General features: G+C 38.9%; 1 protein-coding gene across 1 annotated transcript in view; it reads left to right on the top strand.

The window, feature by feature from the left end:
• Positions 1-10428: 10428 nt before the first annotated feature.
• Dusp16 (dual specificity phosphatase 16) overlaps positions 10429-10982 on the top strand; it is a 76803-nt gene continuing 76249 nt past the window's right edge. The window contains exons 1-2 of the mRNA XM_013511424.1: positions 10429-10578; positions 10774-10882. The gene's annotated coding sequence lies outside the window, so the exon portion shown is untranslated. The remainder of the gene's footprint in view (positions 10579-10773; positions 10883-10982) is intronic.

The following is a 10982-nucleotide window of genomic DNA, read 5'->3' as shown; positions in this document are numbered from 1 at the left end:
CTTCCTTCCTTCCTTCCTTCCTCCCTCCTTCCCTCCCTTCTTCCCTCCCTTCCTCCCTCCCTCCCTTCCCTCCTTCCTCTCATTGAGTTGCTGAATTGCTCAGCCTGGGCTTAAATTTGTGATCCTCCTACCTCAGCCTCCCAGACAGTTAGAATTACAAGTGTGCGTCACCATCCATGCCTGGCTGATATCTTAGACTCCTTTACTCCTCTACAGAGTCTCACAATACAATTCAGTGAGGGTTGGGCACAACAAAATTCTCCACAAGTGTTGACAGATGTGTTTTTCGAAATGAAAATTCATATAAAGTGGAGAATTAGAAGATTTGATTCTTTTTAAAAGTGGTTTTAAAGTGTCCTCAGCAGCATAAGAGCAGCCATCCCCCACAGAACAGGAAGTCAGAATAGTATAGACAGGACATGTGGATCCAGGCTTCCAATTTAGGACAGAAAGATGTCCCACCTTGGTGCCTGAAGCCTCTTCCCTGACTCCTTTTCCTTCAGAACTCCAAGGGCAAACAACTGCAGCTTGAGGGACATTAAAGATTATCTGACTCAACTGTCATATTTCGTAGATGAGGAAACAGGGAAGAGCAGCAAAGGGTGGTAGAGAGAGAGTGTGTGTGTTTGGAGCCAGGTAGAACTGGATTGTAATCTCAGCACTACTACTTTTTAGCTGTGTGATCACGAAAGAGCCTGTTGCCATCTCTGAATTTATCTAAAAGTGTTGTGAAAATTAAGTGAGGTGATGTACATAAACACACTGTCAGCCATGATAGATGCCCAAGCCCAACTGGATGGCACGTGCCTGTGATCCTAGTACTTTGGGAGGTGACACAAGAAGATCATAAGTTTGAGCCTGGCCTGGGCAATTTAGCAACATAGGGAGACCCTGTCTCAGTATTTCAGGAAAACCAAACTTTTTAAGAGGCTGAAGATGTAGCTCAGTGCGAAGGTCCTGGGATCAATCCCCAGTACAGACCACAAAAAATAAAAAAATTTTAAAAAGGGTGCAAAACTCAATACTTGTTGGCTGTCTTTCCTTTCTCTTGTGTGTCTTCCCAAAGTCATAGAGCAATTTAGCAATAACCTGTTCTGTTTTTCAAACTAAATTTTCTTTCAATCATATACTAAAGCTGACTTCCTATACTCTAAAAAATTAAGACCAACTACAAATTTTTAAGATACAAATTACCTTCACTGGAGATTTGGACAAATTATTACAAGCACATTTGTATATTGTGAGATAAAAGAACTTATTAAATAGAGATACTGAATTTTAGAGGGAAACCCAAAGGCACTGGGATTTTGCCCTTTGCCAACTACACTGTTGGAACTCTTATTAAAAATAGTACTCATGTCCTTTTACCCTTTCTTTTTTTTTTAAAGTCCCATCTCTGATATTTTTACATGCATTATCTTGCAACCTGATACTTTTCACCTGTCTTCTTAGGACATACTCTGCTGCTCATTAATCACCAACTCGAACTAAAATGAAAACACTGCTGTTAAGGTTCTGTTAAAGAAATAAGAATTGTAACTGGCAAATGACTACATGGGACTTGTGGAGTAGTTTAGTCTCAGAAATGGATATCATTATTTACAACAATGACAGAGAACTAATGCAGTCTCTCCAAACAAAAACAGATACAGAGGCTCTCTCCAATCGTTTTCCTTTTTTTTTTTTTTTTTTGTTTCGGGGATTGAACTCAAGACCTTACGCTTGGCAGACAGGCACTTGTGCCACTGAGCTATATCCCTGGCCCGCTCTCTCCAATCTTGTCCCAGGAATGCTGGCTGGCATTCTGGGTTTCATACACCACGAGCAACAAGGTTCCCAAGGAGACTGAGACCCAGGGAGAAGCTGAGGACCACAGTTCTGTAAGCGAACTGATCAGCTGTTAGTAGAGAGTGATTCTTATATATAGCACTATGAAGGATGATAAAGAAATAGAAACATAATTTCTTGGCTTCAAGAAAAGATAGGATTAACAGTGAAAGTTGGTATTCATATCACATCTTGTGTTTTACACAGAGTTTCATTTAAAGGGTCTGCATAATCATTCCATTCATGCTATGATGTAGAAATCTGTATTATTCCATTTATAAATAAGAAAACTAAAATTTAGAGAGTTTGTTCTTACGTTTTTCCTAAGGCCAGGCAATAGGAAATGGAAGGAAGCTAGACATGGTGGTGTCTAGCTTGTAGTGCCAACTAAGTTCTTGGAAACTGAGGAAGGAGGACTGCTTGAATCCAGGATTGGATGCCAGCCTGGGAACATAGTAAGATCCCATTTCTTTCTCTCTCTCTCTCTCTCTCTCTCTCTGTCTCTCTGTCTCTCTCTCTCTTAGATTCCCATCTCTTAAAAATAGTTCAAGAGTTGGGATTAAAACAGATTTATCTGGTTCCCAAATCTAAGTGCTTTGTTACTTTGATATCTAACCTACCTGAAGAATCTTCAGCCAGACAATCAACACTCATTAGTTCAGACAGAATCTGCTACTTAGAATCTGAGCTGGATGTGGCAGTTCATGCCTGTAAACCCAGGATTTGGAGGCTGAGGCAGGAGGATTGCAGAGGGAGTTTGAGGCCAGCCTGTACAACACAGTGAGTTCAAGGCCAGTCTGAACATCATAGTGAGACCCTATTTCAAACAAGAAAAAGAAGAAGAAGGAGAAGGAGGAGGGGGAAGGAGGAGGAAAAGAAGTGAAGACTGGGAGAATATCATACAAATAATACTTTGCCGTGACATCCACTCTTTAAGTGCCTGCTTTTCATGGATATGCAATCTTCCTAAAACACACCAGTTATGAAACATATAAGTCAGTGTTGGCTTTCTGTTGAACATTTTATTTGACTGTCCACTATAAACATAAAAACGACATGTCTAAAATACGGCTCAACTGTCCCTCTCCCACCTCAATCAGACCTCTTTCCTCACTTTTCTATTTCTTCCAAGAAGTTTGCTATTCTTAAACCAGTCACTTAACAGCTATACAAACAATAACAGCTAATATTCACTAAAAATCTGTTCCAATTATTGTGCTAAGCATTTTAGATGTCATCCATTTAATTCTCCCACCAACCCTCTGAGGAAGATATAGTTACTAGCCCCACTTTATACCGGAGGAAATTAAAGCTTATGTAAATTGCCAAAGGTGACACCTTAGCATCATCTTACATTACTCATCTTTGCCTTCCACAGCTCATGAATCAACAAGTCCTCTCGATTCTCCCTCTGTGTTACTTTCTGTGGTTGTTGCTTTCTATTCATGTCCACTGCACTGTACCAGTCTTGCTTCTTTTTGACTTATGCCTGAATTGTTGCCATAGCCCAACATAGTCTCCCTTGTTTCATAACCTCCTTCCTCAGACCTTTCCAATATTCTTTGGTCAGAGTATACTGCCCCAGCTCCTACTTTTATACCACCAGGCTACTCCAAATTCAAACCCTTACACTGTAGAAGACATATCCAAATGTCCTCAGAGGTCATCTTGGGATAGTGTGATTATAATAATATTTTCTAGAGAAATTAAATAATTTCTTATAATAAAAGGACAAGAAGGAAATGTTATAATGATATGTTGAAACTGTAGAACAGAAATATAATAAAGATAGGCAACCATTGTACCCCATAAATATGTAGTTTAAACTTCATTTCAGCTTTGGGGAACTCTTACTGATCATCTGACCATTTCAAGTAAGCAATCCCAGTTTTTAGAGGCAAATCTTCATATAAAGAGAAAAGCTGCATAAATGTTCTTAGTGTTTTTCATGTATTTATAAACCTTATTATTAAATTAATAAATGTACAAGGTAAGAAAAAATCACAACACTACTAAGGAAAATAGTAACAATGTGTGATGATACAAGCTGTGAGCCAAAATAAACCTTTCTTCTTTTAAGTTGTATGATGCCTCAGTGACAAGAAAGTAACTAAGACAAATTTTGGTGCCAAAAGTAGGATCACTGCTGTGATGCGGTCTGATTGTAGAGTTCAGAAGGCTTTGGAACTGGCTTCTCAGTGAAGTTTGGAGAGGTTTCTGGTCAGAGCTCAGGAGACCAGAATGCTAATAAAAAGACAGATGGAAAAGACCAAGCTCAGGAGGTATCATTTGGGAACAAGGACTGCATAAGCAGTTGGACTCCAGGCCATGTGTGTTATGCTCTGGCAAAAAAAAAAAAAAGTCTACATTTTGCTCCTGTCCTGAGACTCTGCAGGAGAGCGAGATTAAGGGCAGTAGACTGATTAATTTGGTGGAGAAAACATCAAAGCAGTCTAATGTTGAGGCAGTGGGACAAGTATTGTTGGGGGCTTTGAGCCAGCTCCACCTTGAAAATCAAGAGCAAAAGTCACAACTGAATGATTTAGAAAGTTTTGTGCTAGGCCAGAAAGAAAGTTGGGTCCTGTGAAAATGGAGTAGAGGAGACCTTGGTTGCTAAAAAGATTAGCATTAATGAAAAGTCAAGAACTCTGGATCTAGACAATACAAAGGATGCCTTGAGGGCATGGGAGAAATCTGAAAGCCTCTACCCTTCACAGGGTGCAATGGTAGGAAAGTGTAAGACTTTCCATTGAAAAGACAGTCCTAGGGTACCATGCTCCAGAATGGCACCAACCTAGGCAGTGGGACTTCAGTCTCCATAATTCATTCTGCTCAGCCATTCAGGCATTGAGAGGCCTCTGCAAGATGCAACCACCAGCAAGATGCAAAAGGCTCGGCTATTGCTCAAGCTGGCAGCAGACCTTGGTGTCATCCACATGGAGCTGCTTTTATATACATGCAGAATGTAAGAGTTGTGGGGTTAGGAATGCTTCCTCCCAGACTTCAAAAGAAGGCCTAGGAGGCCAGGCAGTGTGCCCCTGAGAGGACAATGTGTGAAACGTGTGAAGCAGTGAGAGTGATGCCAAAGGTGCAGTAGAAATCTCAAGAAACTGGAGAAGCCAGGAACATGGAGAGTCTGAGGAAAGCTGTAAGCAGTGACCAAAACCAGCCTGAGAGAGGCTATGAGAGTTAAAACTATTAGCTGGGGTGGGGCTGCCCAAGTGGTGGTGGGGCCTGAGTGCTTTGGAGTACACATATTTCCATGGATTGCCCAGGACACTGGACATGGAACTATGGGATGTAATGGTTTCCCTGCTGGAGTTCAGTCTTGCTTTGGTCCCATTCCTTTCTGTCACCCTACTTCTCTCTTTTGGAATGGGAATATTTACCCTGTGCCTTTGTATGTCAACAGTGTTTACATTTATTTTTTATTTTTATAGGGGGTCACAGAAAAAACTTTGCCTTAAATCTCAGAGGAGACTTTAGACCTGGACTTTTAAGCTGAAACAGGACTTTGGCAACTCTTAGAGATGGACTAAATGCATTTTGCATAAAGAGATGCACGTGAGTCTTTTGGGGGCCGGGGTGGAAAGCTATGGTTTATATCTAGATGTCCCTTCAAACCCTCATGCCCTTCGGTGGGGTTTTGGGATATGACTGGATCATGGGTCATGATACTCATCAGTGGATTAACGCACTGATGAGTTTGTAACTGAATGTGATGTTGGGAGTTTACTGCTAAATGTAAAAGCTAAATGTAATGTGGTATTAGTCTATAACTAAATGTGATGATAGCCATATCTGACTGGAAGGGGTGGGTCACTAGGGGCATGGCCTGGAAGGGTTATCCGCCTCCCTCCTCCCTTGATCTCTGTCTCTGCTTGCCACCATGCCATGAGCTATTTATCCTCTGCCACACTACCCTGCCTTGCAGCCAGCCAAGTTATGGATTGAAACCTCTACAAACTGTGAGCCAAAAAGTCAGCCTTTCCTCCTTTAAGTTGTGGGTGATAGGTATTATTTGCCAGCGACAAGAAAGTAAACCTATGCCTATTTATATATAAAATATAATATGTATAAATGCATGTATATATATGCATCACATTGTACACCTTGAATATATAATTTCTATTTTCAATTATGCCTCAATAAAGTTGAGGGTGAAAAGAGAAAAGACATTAAATGACATACAGTAACAATAAAAAAAAATTGAACCCAAGATTTTTGCACTGACCTATATTCCCAGCCTTTTTAATCTTTTGATCCTCCTGCCTCAGGGTCCCAGAGTGCTGGGGTTACAGGCATGCACCGCTACACCCAGCTATAGTCTCTTCTTTACACTTCTTACAGACTTTCTACAATGAACACTGTGGCTTTACAGTAGAAAAAACAAGGATAATAAAGCATAATTTGTAAGAAGAACCAAAATTTCCATCATTCCCTGCTACTTATAACATCTAAACTCTTTGGCCAGGCCTGATGTAATCTGGCCCCAAACTGTTTTCCAGGCTTATTTTATACTATTAAATTCAAATGTTCTGCTTCAGTTAAACTATTTTAAACACATTTTTCCCTGCTGTGTTTCTGACTGGGCTTATTTTCTCTTCTTGGAATCTCTATTCTTTTTAAATATCCAACACTATCGTTCAAGATCTAAGTCAGTTCTACATACAGCTTTTCTTAAGAAGGAAAGAGTCAGTATGTGGTATTATTTTGTATGCCATGCATTATACCCAGTGCCTTACTTGGCCATATAAACCACATAACTCTGGGAGGTTGGTTTTCACTACCTTCATACTGCAGATGAGGAAACTAAGTTTCTCTCAAGTCACACAGCCAGTGTGTGACAGAGTTGGAATCCATAGCTGGCTGATTCTGGCTCCAGTTGTTTTCCATTTTTTTTTTTTTACGATGCCTAAGATTGAACCCAAGGCTTTCACAACTGAGCTACACTCCCAGTTCATTTTATTATTTTAAAATTTTGAGATAAGGTCTTGGTAAATTTTCCAGGCAAGATCTGAACTGCAGTCTTCTTCCCTCAGCCTTCTAAAGTGCTGGGATTACAGGACTGGGCCACCATGCCCAACTTTTTTCCAACTTTTGTTGTGCATATCTGAATGAGAAATCTGACCATCACAGAGGCCCATTCTAAGATAGTGACTTGTGTTAGTGGTATTCTAAACTACTAATATTTTGTATTTTTGTTTATCTTCTCGGCAAAGTATCTTTATGGGAACATTTGAATCCTAACTTGTTATTCATTAGCTTTGTGTCTTTGAGCAAACTCTAGTCTTCTCAGGCTCAATAAGAAAGAAAATAATATTGTTAAGAGTTGTTAATAAGTAAAAAACCAAGTATATATTTTGTACAAAAGAGCTGTTTGTTGGTATTTGATTTGATATGGTGCTATTATTTTATTTTCAAATTCCATTTAATTTTTAGGTTTTGAAAACAGTAGTGGCTCATTGGATGAAGAAGCACATGCCTATAATCCCACCACTGAGGGAAGCTGAAGCAGGAGGATTGCAAATTTGAGCCTAGCCTAGCCAAGTTAGGAAGACCCTGTCTCAAAAAAAAAAAAAAGGAAAACTTATTAGAGATATTCCTAAAACTTAGTGACCTAATGTAAAGAAACAGAAGTTGATTTTTTTTTGTTGTTTTTTTTTTTGGTCAAGACATAAAAAGTTGACTTTCACAAATTTTAAAAAGTACAAGCAATTCAGTTACTGGGTAAAGATTATTCCTAAAGGTAAATGTTTACATTTATAAAGCTAGCTGTTGTTCATTGGATGTTGTCATTGTTAAGTCAAGAAAGCTGCTGAGAATTTAAAAACTGAACACACTGAAACCTGTGTTTACTAAGAAATGGAAAAAATTTTTTATGAGTGGGCTTCAAAAATAGACACCAGTTTTTAAAAACATACTTTTTATATCAGAAAAAAGAACATCACCATATTTGTTCCAATTATTTTCCTTTAGGGTCAGATAAAAGAAGCAAAATTCACTGACACTAAGGATTCACATTTTTTTGGCTGTTGTATCATTCTTTTTCCCATTTTCTAATTTTTTAATTCCTGCATAGACTTTCTACTAAAGATATCATAAGACCTTTATTTACCAAAGTGAATTAAATTTAATTTTATGCTGAAATTTGTGACAGCTGTATAAAAAAGCCTTTAAAAAATTAGAGAGATGACACAAAATTAGACAGGATTCATCATTTAGTTTTTGTTTGTTTGTTTGTTTGTTTATTTATTTGTTTTCTGGTACCAGGAATCGAAAACTTTTATGTTTTTGTCAATCAACAATCAAGAAAGAGTACAAGCCATTGCTATGAAATCCTTTTTAGACTTTTGTGTATTTTACTTTTTTCCCTACCACCATCATCTTTTTTTTTTTCTGGTTATAAAAGTACTTTCCAGCCCTTTAAAAGATGAATATAACTAATGTTAGAAACGATAATTCTTTTGCTCTTAATATTTTATTCTAGTTATTAAAAGTTTTGTCAAAATACCCTTGACAGAAACCCCAATATTATTTTCTACATTGAAAATGAAGTTTGGGTTGTAGGTTGCTAAAGACCATCTGTAACTCTCCTGAGACTGCAACTGAGAAATTCTCCTTTCTTTACATTTACTATGAATTGCTTGATTAAAATAAAACACAGAACTTTAGACAGGTTATCAGGTCATTAGGATCTTTGTAGGGTTTAAGTGTTCTACCTCTGTCTCTAACTAGATATTATTCTATTTTTTGCCTCTGAAAAAATGCTCAAGTTTCTTGCTAGAATAGTTCATATTTCATTGTTTTCATTCTCTTCCTTTTCATTCCTGTTTTCAGATCACTGAAATCTTTTCAGGGCAAGATTGTCTTCAGTGAAACCACCCTCTCTGTGGGGTTACTTTATTGCTAAATCAATGAAAGACTTTTTAGTCCTTATCTTATGGGGGCTTCCCTGAGGCATTAACCTGCTGGAAATGCACTCTGGAAACCCCTTGGCTTTCCGTAACAAGCATCTCCACTGCTTTCCTTTCTAAGTCTCCAGTTTCTCTTTCCCAGCCTCTACATGAGTGTCCATAAACCTCACTATTCCTTTGACTCCCAACTTTTTTTCTTTCTTTACCCTGTGATCTCATCCCTGGCCATGACTGCTAGTAAATAATGGCTAGCAAATCGCAAATCCTTATCTCCTGCCCAGACATTGCCTGTGACCTTCAGAGTCCTGAATGCAATAGCCAACTCCTAGTAAGTTTCCATGAGCCCCTTGAACTCAACATGCTTCAAATGTTTTTGTCTTTCCTCTGAGCTGGTAAGCAGTAGTACCATCCGCCCTTTCGCTCAAGTCAGAAACTTACGAGTCATCCTTGACATGCCTTTCCCCTTCACAGCTTATAATAGGACACCCAGTCCTTTTGATTCTAGCTTTTCAGTCTCCTGAACAGTCCTCTCTCCATTTTCATTTAGTTCTCTAACTTGTACAGTTGTTTATTTTGCTTCGTATCTGCTCTGCCAAATGAGTTCTGAGGCGTGAAACCGAGGTCTTCTGCATGCGAAGCATGTACCCTACAAACCTTTCCTTACATAGCAAAATGCGTATCTGATCCTGTTATTTTTCCTGCTTAAACATTTCAGTGCCTCCCCCATTGCTTACCTTTGCAATAAACCCAAACCCTGTGAGACAGCCTGTAAAATCCCATGACCTTGATTCGGCTTGATGTGTAGTGCACGTTATTCTGATCCCAGTTCTTCCATTTTCAATACCACTCTGAGCAAGTCAGCTGTAAATGTGAGGTAACAGTGTGGTTTTGAGCATTACATAAGGTAATTTTCAATAAATTTCAAATAAATGAGGTAACTTTTATAAATGCCAGGTATTATTTTAAATAACAATTAACATCCTTATTCATGTCTTTAAAAATGGTACTATAATTTCCTTAAGACGAATTCTTAAAGTGGAATTGCTGTGTATGCATTTTTAAAGTCTTTTGAAGTCATATTGCCAAAGTGCCCTCCAGAAAAGTTATACCAATTTGTAGTCTCATCAGTGGTATTGAGAAAGACTGTTTCTTCACTCTCTTGACTCAATCATAAGATTACCCATTTTAAAAATGGTTGCCAAATCAGTAAGTGGAAAATCTTCCAGTTTTTGCAACTTATGTCTGTTTGCAAATGTGCTACCACAAGATCAGATATATACTGATAACATACAGTGTTACTGCTGTTTACTCTTCTTGGCTGTCCACCTGTTTTCTTTCTTCCTTTGCTCTCCTTTCCTCTCCAACCTTTCTCCCTCCTCTCCTCACCTCCCTTCCTCCACTTACCCTCCCCCTCCCCCCTCCTTCTCTCTCCCTTTTCTTTTCTTTCCTTTTCTTTCTTTCTCTTTCCTTCTTTCTTCCTTTTCTTTTCTTCCTTTCTTTTCTTTCTGTCTCTCTTTTCTTTCTTTCTCTCTTTCTCTTCACAGTGCTGGGGATTGAATCTAAGGCTTTCAGCATACTGGTCAAGGGCTCATAGCCCAGCCTGGGTGACTTTATGACTTAGGAAGGCTTTGTCTCAAAATAAAAAATAAAAAAGGGCTTGGGATGTACCTCAGTGAGAAGGCCCTGGTTCAATCTCCAGTACTGCCCTCTCCCAAAGAAAGCTTTTAAACTCAAAACGTAAACCTTTTAGATGAGGAGCATAGAATGCTGTACTGAGAACTGGGAATACTGTTTCTTTTCCCAGTTTAGTCACTAACTAGCTGTGCAATCTTGGGTAAGCCACTTAACCTCTCACTTTCTCACATGTAAAGTGAGAGGGTTAGTGCTAGATAATGTTTCTCTTCTAGTTCTCACATTATACAAGTAGAAAACTTTTCTAAGTAATTCTCTCAGTGGCAAATTTATACAGTACTTCCTTCGACTTTGCTGTAAATATTGACCTGCTCAAACATGGTGTCATCTCTTTCAGAGAGAACTTGCATCTTTCCAGAGCTATAATTTCTCTGTACAGTGCCATGAACCCCAAGGCAGCAGCAGCAACTACTATCCAAAAAGCATAGCCAAGATCTCAACATGAAGTAAGTCTTATTCTGTGTGTGTGTGTGTGTGTGTGAGAGAGAGAGAGCGAGAGAGCGAGAGAGAGAGAGAGAGAGAGAGAGAGAGAGAGAGAGAGAGAGA

Source organism: Chinchilla lanigera, unplaced genomic scaffold, assembly GCF_000276665.1.
Source record: "Chinchilla lanigera isolate Chin_1 unplaced genomic scaffold, ChiLan1.0 scaffold00012, whole genome shotgun sequence".
NCBI lineage: Eukaryota > Metazoa > Chordata > Mammalia > Rodentia > Chinchillidae > Chinchilla > Chinchilla lanigera.
The sequence above is the reverse complement of the archived record's forward strand: the minus strand, read 5'-3'. Positions and strand labels throughout refer to the sequence as shown.